Here is an 18,288-nt window from a genome sequence, read left to right as displayed (position 1 = left end):
TTTTTTGCAACACGCCATTTGCCTACTATCGCATACGTTTGATGAAGTCGAGCTAATGTCTTCATACTAATCATAGCGAATGGAATCGACATTTTTGTTCTTGCTCATGAGAAACAGATAGACAGGGCAATGAAGGGAAATGTGGATGATACCTAACGGTGTGTTGCAACTACTTCCATAGTGCGGTACTCCAATCAAAACTTATAGAAAATTGATTAAATAAAACTAATAATCCATAACTTTTATGTAGTTAAGATATAGTGCATACAAATATCAAAAGATATTGGCTTCAAAATTCACTTGTAATATTCCATTTCACACACACATACATACATTTATACTTACTACTTAAAGGCTCGTAAAAAAGAATAAGGGTAACTGTCCATTTTGCGGCATTTGACGAATGCATGCATCCTTCAGAACACCAACAAATAGGCGGCCTCCAAATGACAAATGCTCGCATCTTGCTTAGAAAGCTTTAGAAAGAATAAAAACGTCCACGAATCCACGTTTTTGACGAAGGCAAGCATTCGTCATTTGTTTTTATAGAAAAGATGGCACCAATCACCAAGTTCACGTCACTTATGTTGTTAAAAATCCCATCAATTGGTAGATTTAGCTATTGTTACTTGATATACATAAGCTTCATACAAAATGTGTCAAAAATGTATAATCTACCGATAGATAGGTTACTGAGGTTTACCGAGGTATGCAAACACCACTCCTTAGTATGAGAAACAATTTACATTTAATTTCAAGGTTTACATTCTAGATCTATTTACATAAAACTTATCTTGGTTCCATATACAAAGGTACTAGAATTAAATGTTTGCAGATTAGCTAATAATAATTTGAGGATGCAGGTTCAAATGTATACACGTAAACCTTAATATTTTGCAATAAAGTTAAAAGTACATTAAGTTTTGAGTTCGATGCTTTCATTAGATTTTACGGTAAAAAATATTATTATACAAAAACTTTTCGATATTCAATTTTTTATCTACACAATGTATAAATATGGATGTTTCGCATTAGTTTTGCCTTCATTTACAATTTAAAAAAGTATTAAATAATGTCAACGTAAACATACTGTAAACACATCTGCCTAAGATTTGGTGAAAGCAAGCTTAATGTAATGCAAAATACTTCAAGTATGTTACATCCCATACTGAGACAAACATCATTACATACAAATACCCAATCTTCATTAAATTATCTTAAACATTTTCCTGCATCTACCTCCGGCTTGTACACATAACACAAACCAAGTTTAAAATGTCAGAGTCAAAGCAGTAACTACTTCATTTTCTATTAAAACATGTAGATTTAAATAACTCGATAGGTAAATGATTATCCTTACTCTATGCGTACGGTTTATGGTTATCTTAAAAAGACTTTCTTTGACCCCTTAGGCGTAATATGACCTTATGAAACTCGTCCCTATGATCATAAAATTTCTCACTTCAATTTGTAAGTGGTCTGTAAGTGCATAGTCTCATAAAATGCATTTTCATTCACTAAATATGTTAGACTTCACCTGTTCTAAAGAATTCGTGGAGTAGGATAGCAATTAGTTGATGTTTTAAATAGACGAAACTAGTGATTATTTTGTTACTTTAGTAGCTACAAACCTTTTTCTAATTATGAAACTTGAAACTTGTCACATGATCAAAGAAAATTGGCTGCACTGTAATATTCCTAGTATAATCTTGCTATCTTTTCGTGAATAATATTGCTGTATAGTATCGTAAATTTTAAACAGTAAATAAAAATGTTTGTTTTTACCACGTACGGAAATTATAGTGTCGTGTATGTACGAGTATACACAGGAAAGGAAATGAATGTGCTGTTTAACATCAAAGCTGTGTTTTACTGCAAATCTAATTCTAAGAGTCATTTATCAATCAGTCCCAATTTGTTAGAATAAACTAATGTTAACCAATCTTCCTATTTTATAGCATACTAGCTGTTGTCCGCGACTTCGTCCACGTAGAAAAACAATATTTTTCTAAAATAAAATACTTTTTCAGAAATAAAATAAAAATACTACCATTTTTATATTGGTATTTAATTTGACTAATAAAAAACTAGCATATTATTATGTTATCGGCTTACTAAGGTCAGGTTTACTAGGTAACTGTTTGACAAGATGACAAATATGAGCCTTTAACGTGTGTTGAAACTAGTCGAGTTCCTCGGCTAACAGTTAAGTGAATAGTTTGATTCAATATTATGTTAATTTAACTTAAATTTTTGCTTCGTGCATTCTTTTTTATCATCACCAGCGTCAGGTATTGTACCTGACACATGCTGAGCTGGACTCCCATTCGGTGCAAACTGAGAGACACACTGAACCGCGCCGTTAATTTTTTATTTTATTTTCTTTCCTTTTCCTTTGTGTTGCTCCTACCGTACTGTAAATTGTATTGTGTACCCACTTATTTTTTATTATATTTTTTTTTTGTGTCTGTCAATTTCTTTGTGTCTGTTGTTTGTACTGAATAAATGTTTTATCTATCTATCTATCTATCTATCTATCATTTTCATTCAACACTAATTTATACATAACGTTTTTTCTGGTAATAGCACAATCTAGTTTTTATCATTTTATTTCTACATCTATCCAAATTGTATTAGCATTAGACGGTTAGTTCTGACGACAATTAGATTGCTTCTAGTTTTATCTAGATTATTAGATTAGCACTATTAGATTAGTAGTCGGTTAAAACCCTCATCATGATGATTAGCAGGACTATGTGTAATTAATTAAATGTACGCCATTATTTTGACCTATAGACATTAAGCGTGGTTCATTTAGTGGGACTAGCGGTTATTTGTTTTTTGGCAAAGTTTGGTACAATATTTAACTTACAAAGTGAGGTCAAGTGTGGTAGAGTCATGCTTAGGTACGAATGGGCCGGCTCGACCGGAGTGATACCACGGCCTCACAGAAAACCGACGTGAAATAACGCTTGCTTTGTGTTTCGTTGTGTGTATGAGGTTACTGAAGGCCTTCCCTAATCACTTGTAACGCGTCTGCTATTTCGGGTGCCCGTGGACGACGGCGATTGCTTACCATCAGTTGATCCGTTTGCTCGTTTACTGGTATACCAAAAAAAGTTGAAAGAGCTGAACTAGGCTTACTTTTTTATTAGTTTAAAATACATTTTGAAATATCAAGTTTAAAATTGGCCCTTGGAATAGGAAAACGCTAGGCAGCGTCCTTTTAATTTGTCTTTATTGACATTACAACGTTATTGTTTCAATATCGCCTATTCTATGAGACTTATACAAATTAAATGAAGATCCATTCAACATTTTTTGCAAATTACAGATTTCCCCAAGATGCGAAAGAAAAGTAAAATAGTTGTCCCTCATGATGGTTTCACGAAGTGGTCATAAAACAGTAGTACTTAATTAATTTAATGAGTTTACTAATATAGTCGTATTTAATATGCAAATAAACTTACAAGCTCACTGTAAAACCTGTGTTTAAGTACATAATTATGAAATGCATTCGTTTAATTACATACATTTATGTATTTAAATTACCTATTACACTTATTTATTTATTTTCACGATTGCAATCTTTCTAGGTATTATCATTAGATTAGTTAAGTAATTTGAAATTGGATATATCTGATATTTTTTTGACGAAAGATTTTCAGTTTTCTCTTACCAGTCATAGAGTTGAAATCGACTTTACCCCATACATGATATCGTCCGGAGTGAAGGAAGTATTGTAGTAAAGTAAATCTTTAGTTCTGAAAGGACATTTTTTAGATAATGATCTATGTAAATGGTAATGAACAAGGACTTAGTTTAAAATCTACCGTTGTACTTAGTACTAAGAACCTCTTTATACAATTTTAAGACTGGGTCAGGTATATAAACTGCTTAGTAACTGTAATTATGTAAACGTTTATATTCAATTACATTAAAAAACTTAAAAGAAAATGTTATATGAACCTCTTGAATAAGCTCATGAATATGGGCCTCTAGAATAACCTGAAACTAGTCGATTTCCTTTATACAAACAGTTAAGCAAGTAAGCCAAAAAACATAATAATTAATTTAGTATGTCTCACGAAAGTTATAATACACAAAAAAATGGCAAAATTTACGTTTAAAACTGCTTCAGTAAACGACTGTCTTTGACATATGAGTGGCATAAACTTGGTATGCAAGAGCCAGAACAGTAAGATCAGGTACCGTTTCCAACATGAATAAATGTAGCTGAATATAAAGTGTAACACCATGTTTATTTCATTGTTTATTGTTATTAGTTTATAGGTGTTTGGCCCTGTTGTGTGAGAGATTTAAATAAAAAACTAACTTAACGGTATGTGATAATATGGTTGTAATTTCAATGGTAACTATAAATAAATGCTAATCAGAGTTACAGTGTGGTTATATGTACTATATGTACTAAGATACTATACTAAGACTAAGTAGTCACCACAGTATATTAAGAAAAAATTTTCCAATTCTCTACAATAGGTAATTTTTAAATATTGGCTTTATGTATCAATAAGAAAATCACAGGATTTTGTAAAAAAACTGGCTTTATGTGAATAAATAAGAAAGGCACTGATAATTATAAGTAGTTATAATAGTTTCTATAGGATTTCAGAACCAGTTGTACTAATTTAGCACTTGAGCTTACAGGCTTACGACCTACTCATCAAAAAGCTTACTCAGAGCCAGAAAAAAGCAACGTAACGCTGTAACAATGTCCACATATACACGTGCCTACATACATACATATACGTACAATATCACTTTCACATCAATTTAAACAACAATACAAAATCAAATTAGTCATAGAAGCCTAAAAGTTCTATTGTACTCACATACGAACTTATGTCACTATATGATAGGCAGATATTTGAACAAACTTAATGAATGAATGAAAAACTCAATCACGTATATAAAGAAATAGTGCCTGTCTGTCACCTTGACCTAGGCACAAATTCTTACGAACAAAACTCCGTATACAGCAAAAATGACCCTTAACAGTAAAGATATAGAGACGAAGATAACATTTTTGAGTTACTACGAATACGCAGTTGACTGTATAAGTCTTTTTTTATTACTTACAAGCATTGTGCTTTTATGTAGTCGTGTAATGTATTAGTAAGCGTAAAAATACAATAAAATGAAACTTGGCACAGAAACCTGGTTACCTGCGATCTTATGATGACTTTATAACAACAATTCGTACGTAGTAAGTACAAGAATGAGTGATGGGGAAACTCTACTGGCTGTAATTATACTGAAGGGTTTATGTGTTTTAGTAAGTACTCAATTACCATTCATTTCTTTAACCATAAATTCATTTTATTCCAAAACTTAATTGACACAACTATTTATAGAACAACTGGTTAATATTGTCTATGTATGTATGAATTATAGACAAAGACAAAATTATAATATCGTCGTTGTAATAGTCAATAAAGTTTTGACCACCTAAGTCAGATTTTTCTGACTGATCTGAGCTGCGAACTACCTAGCGGGTTTACAGGGGCTCTGGTTTGAAAATCAGGAGTAGAAACGGGGTGGTTTTTAGTCAGTAAGAGTGACACTCCTTCTCGCTTCACCCAAGGCGAAAGAAGTCTTGGACGATTTTCCCCCTTAAAAAAAACTGAATTTTAGAGGTGGGATACAATTCACGCATTTTATAATTTGTCGTAGGGACGATGACAAAGTAAATAATTTGACTTGTTGTCATTTAAGCCAATGATAAGCATTGGCACTGAAAATATATAATATGTCACTGCAGCCGTGAAACCAGCTATACTCTTTCTTTCAAGGTCAAATACTAGAACCAAAAGTGAAAACCAGTCAAGTAAAGCTGACGTCATTTGTTTTTTCGAAATCTATTCAGCTGTTTCACTTTACAGCATTAAAGCATAGCATTTATGCCGTACTCACTCTTTTAATGATTACATAAGCCAGTCCTTAGCAATAGTTTTCAATACAAAATCGTTACTTAGGAATAGTTTAACTAATATTTAAATGTCTCTGAGAGTGGCAGTTAGTAAGCTTTACTTATGTTCTAAGTGCTACTAAGCATAAATACGTTTGAAAGTTATATTCTCAAAGAAAATTAACGAGAAACTCCCTTTGAATCCGGAATTTGATTTATATTCCTTGGCTATCGAATAAATCTTGTCGTGTGTCATATTTACACTCTAACATCATTGATTTAAGACAACTAACATCGCAGTGATATATCACTTTTCATTTTATTTATTGTACTATAAACTACAAGCCATTATACAACCTACTCTTAGAGACGTAAGGTACTAAATACTGTGGCTATAAATCCGCAAAGGGTCGACAAAGGTTTAATAATTCATTTGAAATTCAATTTTGACTTATTGTGAATACGGTCTAATTTTAATAATGGCTAAGCTATTATTATGTTTAGTTATAGTTGACGGATTAGAAAAGGTGGCTAATTGGCAGAAATGTTTAAGAAGGTACTTTATTAAGTAATTAAGGTACGTTATTGTTAAGTTTACAGTGTTTTCTTTAGTTTACAGTGGAAAATTAAAACTGTAGGTTATTAGCTTTAGAGCAGTTACACTACATAAAATCAAATATTTTAATAAATTGTCGGCAATTTCAGATAACTAGGTAGGTGACGTCCGTCGCGTTAGTCGCTTCGCTTCGCAATTTAAATTCATGATTATAAGTCCCCAACATGGTTTGAAAGACAAGTAACTTGAGTGAGATAATTTTAAACGCTTATTTAATTTTTAAACATGTTTATTAACAATAATTAATTTTCATCTACTAATTGGCGGAGGTAGCTCTCTCAAAAAAAAACAATTTACTATATTTTGATGATGATATTTAATTAAGTATTTATAGATATGATGATGATATCTTTGTCTTGTCATTTAAATTGATATTATTTTAGAACTACCGAAATAGAACTAAAAGCTGGTTTTGAAAACCAGAAATAAAATTATTTTTAGTATATACATACATTAACGTTATATTAATGTTTTAAATTAATCAGAGCTTTTTCATAAAAAAAACTTAAGCTTATTAAACCTTAATGCTAGTAATATTCACAAAATATCTTAAAATTCCAATCTATAATGAAGAAAAATCAAACTATAGAAAGAAATGACATCTTAAATAATTTATAGACAATAATGTTTTCAAAGAAAGGCTCCTAAACAAATAAATTATCGTTCAAACCGTACATTGTATTATTAATATACCAAACTCCTTGGTTGAAATGTCTAAATCATGAGGTCATGGGTCTTCAAACAGCTACATAATACATAGAATACCTACATTTCTTTAGTATATGAATTAATTATCTCAGTCTGAGAAAGTCTAGATGAGAATATTGTGATTTTCGACCCAGCCTTTGAAGTTTCGAATAATTTAAACGAAGATTTATATATCTATACATATAATAAATCTGTAGAAGGGTCAATTCTGTACATTGAAAATATTGAAAAAATAAATAACAGGGGGTGTTACTGGATCAATACCAAACTTAAATTTGTGATTACATTTTTTTTGACTGTCTGTCTGTATGTTCAGGCATCACGTGAAAACTAACGGTTCGATTTCGATGAAACTTGGTATAATTATACTTTATTATCCTGGGCACAAAATAGGATATTTTTTTCCTGGAAAATACTTAGAATTTATTTTCAGTTTTATACTACAAAACGCGAGCTCAATAGAGAGATCTCCTTAATTATTATGGATCTAGCCGTATTTGGGTCCAATAGATATTTATAAGATGTCATTGTCAGAGTTACTCAAAATGGAGAAATAAAACATCCACGCGAAGACCGACATCCGCGCGGACGGAGTCGCGGGCAGAAGCTAGTGTGTATATAAAATAGAAGTTTGTATGGAATCATATGGATCTGGCTCTTAATGGCGGCCGAGATCCGGTTGTTACAATGTTCGTCTTGCCTTTTAAATAAAAAAAAACTACATTTCTAATTTGTAGGAAAAGTTTGAGAAATATTCAGAATAATTTAGCTTATTTCTTTACATTAATGAATCTTATTACTTTCTTGTTGTAAGCTTACATAATATTTAATAGTTTAATGGATGGTTTTAGTATCCAAAATCTAGTCTTCATACCCTTAAAGCCCCTAAATGCCCCAATGAACCAGCTAATAGGGATGATGACGGGGTATGAAAAATAAAAATCTATTTAGTCCGTCTGTTAGGTGATGAAAATATATTAGATACATTTTTTTTTGTCATCTAAAATAACAGCATTTACATAAAACGAATGAAAGTTTTAGAAGTGGGGGCAAATTAATACATAAAACTTACCTAGTAGTGACGTCACGCGATACTTTAAATCAATGTATCTCCGAAAGTATTTGTTTCAAGTTTCAATTGTAGATTATACAAGACGGACTTTAAAATAAAAATTAGTCATCTACTCAATTCAACTGATGATGCAGGTGTCCATGCGCGGCGCCGATTGTTTACCATCAAGCGATCCGTTAGCTTCTTTACTTTTCTTCGTTTGGGACAAGCCCGCCACAACCTCCCTTACCGACTCCTGTAAGCCAGGATCTACAGTAGATACAACCATGAAAACACCGGAACATTGAAGTCCGGCGGACATGAATGACTGTCTTGGATCCCGCAACGAAATAAATCAGAAGATATTATTAGAGGAGAAGAAAAGAAAACGATAGTTTCCACTTCCCTCGGTGAATTTAATGCAGGAGACAGCATGACTTAAGCCTTTGCCTTCGTTTATTTAATAAAGATAAAGTAACTTATATTTTTCTTTGGCCTGAAATAATGACCAACTTAGTATTTATCAACTATCTCCAAACAACCCTCAGTAATATAATCGAGACTTATAACTTGGGTAATTCATCAACTCGTCCCACACGCCTTTTTTTTTGAGGGGCGAAAATCGTCCAATGACTTCTCCCGCATATTATTTTCATTCTGCAACTCGTCCCATGTTGTTTGTTGATAAATTACCCGGACACTAGGTGTCGGTGAAAATGTAGGCCTAAATTTCTATAATAAACCGTTTAGCTACTAATAAAGTGCCTACTTATGAACGATGATTAATATTTCATGAAGGCCACCAACTTTCTAGTTGAAACATTGTCACCGTATAACCGTAGCGTTTTACATATTAATTGGGAAATGAGAATATCGGAGACGATAAATTAGTTGGATATTAAAGTCACTTTGCAGGTCCATAATGTACTAACATTAAAACTTGCTTAGTAAAGTTAATATATTGTGATTTATCTATTAAAAGGTAAACTCTAGAGACAGGTCTAGGTTCAGCAGTGGAGTCAGTTCCTTTGGCTGCTGATGATGATGATGATGAATAACCTCTTTTTTCAAATGGCTTTGGCGCTATATGCAATCTTATTGATTTCAATTACATGTTACGATATTTCTTGGCTTTCTTCTTTTTCATAAAGGTACTTCTTACACAGTTTGTTTAGTAGTAAATTGAGTACCTATGGTGGGACATTCCATTACCATCAAAACCTATTTAGTCATTAATTGAATACCTACATTATAATTATAATGCAAATTCCATTCCATTAACTTCTTAGAAAACGTACATGATAAGAGTACCTATTTACCGAATAAAAAGCATTTTGAAACCAGAAACATTAAAAACGAACTCTTACGCACATTCATCGCGGCTACAACGTATTACAAGTTACACAGGCCTAGAAGGCGTTACTCTTGCCAGATACGATCATAAAATTATCAATAACTCACACGGACGTAAATGTTTTAAAAAACATTAATAACATACAACATATAACGTATTGATTGTAATTAAAAATAAAGATGAACTTGATGGGATTTATTAATTACAGATTATGAGTGAAAGTTCGTGATAAACCTCCAAGTGTTTCTTATGGGCTTCTGAGTTACTATTCCATGGTAGATATGGTGTACAAATGTGGTCGTGTCATTATGAGTTTACGATTAACTATAAAAGCAGCAAGTAATAAAATGTTGATGAAAAATTCGAGTCATAAAGTTGAAATTGAAAACGCATGGGTAATATAACAGATGGTAACGTAAGAGTAGTAGAAAACATGGCTTCTCAAACAGGTGCAATTAGTGACTTATTAGATAGGTAGCACAAGTTAAAGGAATGTTTGAAACAACATCAGGGCGTGGTCGACAAATGTTTGTCTTTCACCCAAAACGAAAATTAATTTCCGAAATATTCTAGATCCGGAAGCAGGGATATCCACAAACATATGTAAATATGAGAGAAAAATGCAAAAAAAAAAATTTTTTAATCAGTCATTTAATATACACATAAAATCGTGCGAGCAAAATCTAATTAACCCGATTAGTCCCACCAGTCACAACTATCACAAATTTTCATATTTTTTCGATAGAGTCCGGTGACCGTGTTTCCGATTAACGTTCAATCGATCCGGAATCGAGCGATATGCTGAGGGCGGGTCGGGTCGAACCGATCTGTGCAGAATAAGCAATCGCACCACTTGCACGCCGACCGCTCGAGCCGACGCGTCGCGTCAAAAACCGCGGGAACACTGACATCTCCGTCCTTGGATCGATTTGAAAAAAGAATGTGACTGTTTTTTTTTATTTAGTGCATGACAAAAACTCTTGTGTGGATTGTTACCAACCTCCATGGAAGTTTGTTTGGATAGTGATGTTTTCCTGAATTTTCTTTGGTGAGTTTATTTAAAAATAGGTTCTTTTTTTAGTTTTTAACGGGAGTAATATTTTTATTATTAGACTTCTAACTGTGAACTATGGTGTTGACCCAGTTATGTTCCTTGAGGAACTCCTCTATAAATATGGGAATTAATGTGAAGAACTCAAATAAAAGCAGAAGTGACATAACTATCAATAAGTATATCGATGAGATCTTTTATACATTATCGTTCACAGATAAAGGTACAATTAATTAACATAAGAAAACAATAATGTAACTTCGAACAAACGTTTTCGATAAAACCAATATTCGAAAAGTTTGATTGAATTTGTTTATGTTATGTTAAACTAAACATTTTGACAACATAATTTTATTTTAAACAAAACAAAATATTATATTTTTATTAATTAATTAATCGTAAGGGTTCTTCATGCATAGATAAACAGGAGGTATACCATAGATAATATCTGTAGCTACTAGATATAGAATTTTGATACATTTTGCGTGAAGCTTATGTCAAAATATTGTTTTTAAGTCACCAAATCTACTGATAAATCTATCAAAAAAAAGTTATATATGTAGAGACTTTTTGGCTAGTGTATCTGAACTAACATTTATAAAAAAAGGACTATCCATAAACTAGATAGGCGCTTCAGTAAATCACCACAGGTTTTATTATTTCTTTCCTTTATATTTTATCTGCTAATTAATGATAATGATAGTTCTGTCGGCTCGGTTCGAACTTTAACGGTAAAATAATATGTTTCGACATAAATAATGAGATTTATTGACCTCGATGATCTAGTGAAATGAATCAATTGGCAATTAATGAAATATTATGCTTTTTTTTAAGTAATAATCTTGAATTTTATTGAATAGATATTGCACCAATCTCAGTGTTTTTAATTAGGATTTTTATATCATTATATGGATTCTTAAAAATTATAAAAATCAAATTAATGAAAATGTGAAACAGACTTTATAAGAATTCCGAAAACTTTATTATTAGAACTACTTAAGTAAATAATCAATATTAAAGTAAACCATATAAACTAAATAATAATATCTATCGTATAATATAGCTATTATAATAATAGCAGCTAACGGTCGAATTCTATTTTTTTAAATATTATTTTATGTTGTATTTTATAAGTAGAATTTATAAATGTATTTTTAGAGGATTTTAAATAAATATATAGACTAAAATATATTTACAACTTAAAAATACCTTAAAAGAAATAAAATTAATTTGAAGCGTCGACTCTGATTTGATTGTACCAACTGAAACGTTGACATATTTGATTTTGACCGCGGAAATTATTCAGTTAGAAAGTCCACATTAATCTTTAGATAACTAACACTAACACTAGTATTAGAACTCGAAACGGGATATTTACCATGTTTTTCTATTATATGAGTTTCATCTGTCAGTCATCAGTTCATCCGTGATCATGACGCTTGCAACAGTGCCGAAATATCGGAAGCTCTTACAAATAGAAAGACATGGTAAATATCCCGTTTCGAGTTCTAATACTAATAGAATTTCTATCAGAATCTTTGTACCTAGGTAATATTCACTTTCTTCATACATTAAAATTTATGAGTAAAATACTATGTTAAATATTCCTTTCATTCCGTTTTCCTTACTGTCACTTTGATTGACAGCTGACGTGTTTAAACGTTAAGGGTGGCCATTTGACCTCTTGGAATTTACTATCTAAAGAACTAACATTATGTGCTAGCTTCATTATTTATGTTATGTACCTAATAATAAATCATTATGAATGTAGAGGGATTAATTATTTACTGTCTCGATGGTCGAATGGTTGTTAGTTAGTACGGCTGCCAAGCAAGAGGACTCGGGTTTGAAAAAAAATAATATATGACTATATGTAGCTGTGCGAGGAAGATGCGTAGCTCGAGTACAACTTTCCATAAAAAACATTGCTTAGCTGGGTCCGTTGTCACCAGTGTTAAGCTATGTGTACCAATAAATATGATTGGTGGAAGCTAAAGGCATCCACAGCAACGTACCATATGGTGGAAAAGCACCCTAATACTTTGTCTTATTACTTATTAGAGAATGCAACCCAAGACCCATGCACGGCTGCCGCATCTGTAACCATTCGACTAACAAAGTTATTCTGATCAAGTCTTAATAAAAAAATAGTGCTAAGCAAAATACGACACAATATATTGTATTTTATTAGTAAAATCCTAAACAAAATACGACACAATTTATTGTATTTTATTGGTTAAACGTGTGTTGTATCTCCGTTAAAGACCGCTTTAATTAGATTGTCAGTTAGTTAATTATAAATGTCACTTTAAACGAAGATTTAAGTATTTCCATAGGCAATGATTACACATAGCTCCTGGGCCACTGTCTACGGAAACCCCGTAAAACTGTCGCTTCAAACTATTTTATGTTTTACAATATTTAATTGTCATTAAATGTCGATCCAGTACGTCGCCTCCGGTACAGTTTCCAGTTTTATTACACGATATTTGACTTGTTGAATTGGACTGATATGATAACTAGCGAAAAGTAATTCCATGATATTCCATGTGTACCTTTTTTAATAGGGATGATGACGGGGTATGAAAATTAAACTATTCAGTCCGCCGAAAAAAAATATACACGTATTTTTTATTTCGTCATATAAGATGAAATATTTAGATAAAACGAATTAAAGTTTTGGACGTCATTTCTACGCATAAAATGTATTTAGAAGTAAGGTCACCCATTTCAAATCTAATGTATTATATCTTCGAATGTATTTGTTGCCGTAAGAAAATAAACAATACGCATCTAATATTTTAAAATAATCTGCAAGACGGACATTAAAATAAAAATTAGTCTTCTACCGTATTGTAATAACCACAATCCTGGCTGCTTTTGGCCAAAGCGACTTTACTCGCCTATCGAAAATCTCATGACTGACGTAGGTAACGTTTAGTAGATATGAATATGTACCATAATTACATAAATTATAATGGATAGCCGCATAAGTTGAACCTTAAACTTAATAACATAATGTGTATAATCAAATAACTCATCACCAACAACATTCGATCAAAACAAATTTTCTTTTAACACTTTCCAATCAGATATTTTTTTAATTACTACTTTTTTTTTTAATAAATCACATGAAACACTACCGACGGTTCTTAGTACAACGTGTTATTACGAACACTCTTACAAACCGACTTTATTCGTTTGATTAATTCGATAATTATTAATTATTGATTGAATTAAATGTTCTTTACTATTAATTACTTGCTTTAATAGTTAGTCTTGTAATATTTTTGCTTTAATATGCGTATGTATGAGAAATAGGTTAATTAGTTGTGTTTTATGGTCGTGTATGTGATTTTTATAACTTGTAATATGTAGTGATGTACTTGGTTTAGTCGGCGTAATAACGGTTGAGCACAAAATCATAATTGAAACTGGAAACTTAAGTTTTGTTTATTCACATTCAAATTGAAAGTTAATCTAATAGACTTTTACGTAGAATTGATTTCACATTCAAATTCAAAGTTAATGTAATAGTATTTTGCGTAGAATTTCTTTTTAAGAATATTAACACACGTTAGTATATTCTACCGTATTGTGCGTGCATTAATCTACATTAAGATATTGTACCGAATTGTGTATGTGATACCAAACAGAAAATTTTACTAAACACATCACTAACACTAACATTAGAACTTAAGACGGTATATTTACCATGGAAACTAATAGACATAAATAAACATGGTAAATATCCCGTCTTAAGTTCTAACATTACACTCAAACCTGTAACAACAATTAGTGGAAGAACCAGCTTATCTATGAATTTTGTAGACTATTTTACGTCAAAACCCATTAAATCCTTTTCTAAGCTTCGGCATTCCTTCGTCACTTATACTTTTTCTCTTCATTATCACCAATACTTTTATTCAAATTGATATTTAATAAAATTGATCTTTAAGCTATTACAACAAGATTCATTTTTAGTTTACAATAAACACTAGGCCACGTTTTTCACTTTCAATGGACTGTAACCACAGCCACAGCTTACCGCAGAAAGTAACGGAGATTATACTAAAACAATCAGTTTAAAAACAAACACAATTTTGTTACAGAACTTTAATAGAGTAGACATTTATTAAACGCGATCAAACACTGATATTGTCACAACTACCGCATATAATTTTGCCAATGCTGTCAGTAATGTCATAAAAAGCATTATAATAATTAAATTCCTAGTTAGCCATATGGCAGCTAGAATGACTATCGATCTTAAGAGCCTAAACAAAACGTCCTCGGTTCGACTCCCAACAAAGTATCATTCAGGGTTTTGTGTAACCTTCGCGGAGATAAAATGCATGATACATATTATGTATATGTTTCATGCAAATATATAAATAGGTAAATAATGGTTTCAACAATTTAAACAACTCACTCAAATAAAAATCAATAAACAATCATCAAGAAAATAAATTAAACGTGTCCAAGACCCTATAAATCATACAAAGTATCAATTTACGAAATTCTTGCCACACGCATGTGTCTCCTTATATTGGTCCGAACTTATCTGACTACGGGACCCCAATAATGCGTTCTAAGACGCCAGAAATTGTCATAAATAACCGAATAGCACCCGAACCAACGAATCACAGGTTCAAGTTAAATGAATAATTTATAACATCTATTTTTAGAAACACACTAACTATGCTTGACAACGGTATCTCACCGTGATTTAATATTTATAGCCATTTCAGTATTTTTCCTATACTTTTTTCACACGATGCGTCCGTAGTGTGTAGAATTTCAATAATGTGTCTTCTATAAATAACTTCTTAGTCTAATATATTTCGTACCGGTTTTTGTTTTTATTAAAGTATTTGTATACAATATCTATTTAGTAATTCGGATCCGACCTACATCGATCGATCTTACGAATATCAATGCAATTATTTAAGTTAGTTTTTTTGCTAATATCTATCTTCTCGAATGCATTTGAAAATTGATATTTGATCAGCACAACCTTTAAGAAAAAAAGAGCGTATTACTTTTTAAACCCGTTGCTTTTAACACATTAAAAAGATTAAAAAGAGAAGTCACTGCACTTCTTTGGGTGTTGCGGTAGTCCATGAGCGATGCTGTTTGCTTACCATCAGGTGATTCGTACAACTCTGTTTTCTGCTTCTGCTCTTATCATGTATTTTGGTTAACAAATAATTCATTTCCAAATAATGTGATAATGGTGTGGTATCATCTGTAGTTGTGTTTGAAAAAAGAACTCTTATATTAAAAGAGTCATCTGTAGTTTTGTAGCAAAAGGAACTCTTACTTGTATTAAAAAAATGGACGGGTTGTAAAATTACTATAGCATTAACTATTATCTTTAGCTAAACTATGCACTTTAACTTTGCAGAAAATAGGTTACACTTGACTAAACGTTATCTTAATCTGCTGTATCTATTAATCCCTGTAACGTATCTTTATGTAACGTTATTGTAACCATGGTGTATGATTATAAATGATTTTATCACCGTCAATTAGAGACAGCTATGTGAACGATGATCGTTTTTGCTACTAAACGATGTCTCAACATCAACACGGGTTAGTTTTTTAATGTCTTTATTGTTCCTCTATTAATCGTGGAACGTTGTTTTAGTTAATCTCTGTAGGTACTTGATTGTTAGGTTACGGGATATCTAAGTTGAAGTTTAACTTTAAGATTGACAGATTAATGATGGTGTTTTGTTACTTGTTCTTTTGTTTATTCAATAGTAGTTTATTAGACTTTTATAATAACTGTTGTGAGACATACTAAATTTATTATGCTGCGCGACGTCGCCGCGTCTGCGCACGCTGCTCATGATGAAGAGTCCCTCTGTGATTTGAAACTAGTAGAGCTTTTCTCCATTAATATAAGTGAGTAAACCGTGATTTTTAGTTAGTTTACTAGCCCTTAATAATTATAATTTAATTTAAATAAAGATTGAATGTAAGGTTTTCTAAGTATGTATGGATTATTAGTATCTTAGCTAATGATTCAATAACCAGTTTAAACATCAAAGCCTAATAAGTATGATGTCTTAACAAGCAAGCAAACTAAAAACAAAATAATCATTACTTAACAATTTGATTCTAATAGTCAACAATACCAGGATACAAGAAATTATAATTGCAAATACACTAAAAAAAGAACATCCCTGTCACACATTAAGTTATCTAACACCTGTAGTTCAAAGTGACCGAAACTATACAAAAGTGAACTTTAATGCAATACAAAAAAGGTTCAATAGTTATTTGTAGGCGGTACAATGACCCTTCACCTGCACATTATAATGAGACCGAAGTTAAACAAAATTGAACTTTACCTTAGTTGATGGAAGGTTACATTTTGGCTGTGTGAGAAGATGACCCTTCTCATAGCGGGTAGCCAAATTATCAGTTAACGCCATCTGTGTTAGAATACAAACTAGTTTTTAATCTATTATGTTTTATGATTGAGTGGTATTTAATTCCTTATAAGGAACTTAACAATGTTGAGGATTTTTTGTATTAATTAAAGAAAATATTATAATAGGCTGTATTCTTTTTAACTTGCCTACCTACTTAGGTCATTAACCTCAATTATTTGTATATACAACTTTTAATATGTAAGTGATACCTCGTTAGACATTTTATATTGAGTTTTAAAATAATTTATGTGTCGTAGGAATGAAGAAATTCCCCATTTCTCATGAAAGACGTTAGGCATATTTAAGACACTCACGAACTCAAGTACATAAACACATGCACGCTAGTCTCTCACGCCATTTGCCAATTTTTATGTCACATCCCCGTTTTAGCAAGAAGTCTTTATTAAATTCAGGTACAGTTTTCAAACTGTGTGTGTGTGTGTGTGTATGTAAACTTGTATGTTTGTAAACGTACCCATGATACAGGAGAAAACCACCCACAATACAGGTGTTTATAAAGAGCGCATCTGCTCATTTTCTGTGTACTAGCATCATACTTATGTATTTAAAATTTTCCTTGAGCGTTGAGGTAAAGATTACCCTTTTCTACTTATGTACGAGTACGTTATGAGACCAGCAGTCTCAAATTATGATTACGAGTTTTAATGCCATAATAGTATCTTAGGTATAGTATAGTATACTATATTGAAATATACTACTTTACTTTACTCTCTACTCTACTCTACTCGTAGGTACTCTTCTTTCTTCCTCGTTCTGTACTGTTTCCAAATTACTTTTGGGGTTGGCATTGAATAGATAAAATAAGAATTGAATTCTAAAACCAAAAATAAAACTAAACATCTGGACCAGCAATATTCTGATATCTCAACCACATTCAAATAACACATTAAACCAATCCATTCATGATTACCATCCTCAATAATTGCAGCAATCTTTTAACGATTAACATACCACTTTGTAACTTATACAAATAATTAAGTAGATAGATACCTATACCGTTTAACTATCCTTTACAAATATTATATATTAGATATAAATGCGAAAGTTGGTTTGTTTGTTTGTTCGTCATTCTTTCACGTACCGCGTAGCGATAGCGAGGGTATGTATTTATAGTA

General features: G+C 31.6%; 1 protein-coding gene across 2 annotated transcripts in view; it reads left to right on the top strand.

Annotated features, from left to right (window-relative positions):
- LOC118266319 (uncharacterized) overlaps positions 1-18,288 on the top strand; it is a 95,262-nt gene that overhangs the window by 49,181 nt on the left and 27,793 nt on the right. The window contains exon 1 of one of the 2 annotated variants that reach the window (XM_035579726.2): positions 10,448-10,706. The exons of the other annotated variant lie outside the window; for it this stretch is intronic. The gene's annotated coding sequence lies outside the window, so the exon portion shown is untranslated. Of the gene's footprint in view, positions 1-10,447; positions 10,707-18,288 lie in introns of those variants that run through there. 2 annotated transcript variants of the gene reach the window in all.

This window comes from Spodoptera frugiperda, chromosome 7, assembly GCF_023101765.2.
Source record: "Spodoptera frugiperda isolate SF20-4 chromosome 7, AGI-APGP_CSIRO_Sfru_2.0, whole genome shotgun sequence".
In the NCBI taxonomy this organism is placed as follows: domain Eukaryota; kingdom Metazoa; phylum Arthropoda; class Insecta; order Lepidoptera; family Noctuidae; genus Spodoptera; species Spodoptera frugiperda.
This window is presented reverse-complemented; position numbering and strand designations above follow the sequence as displayed.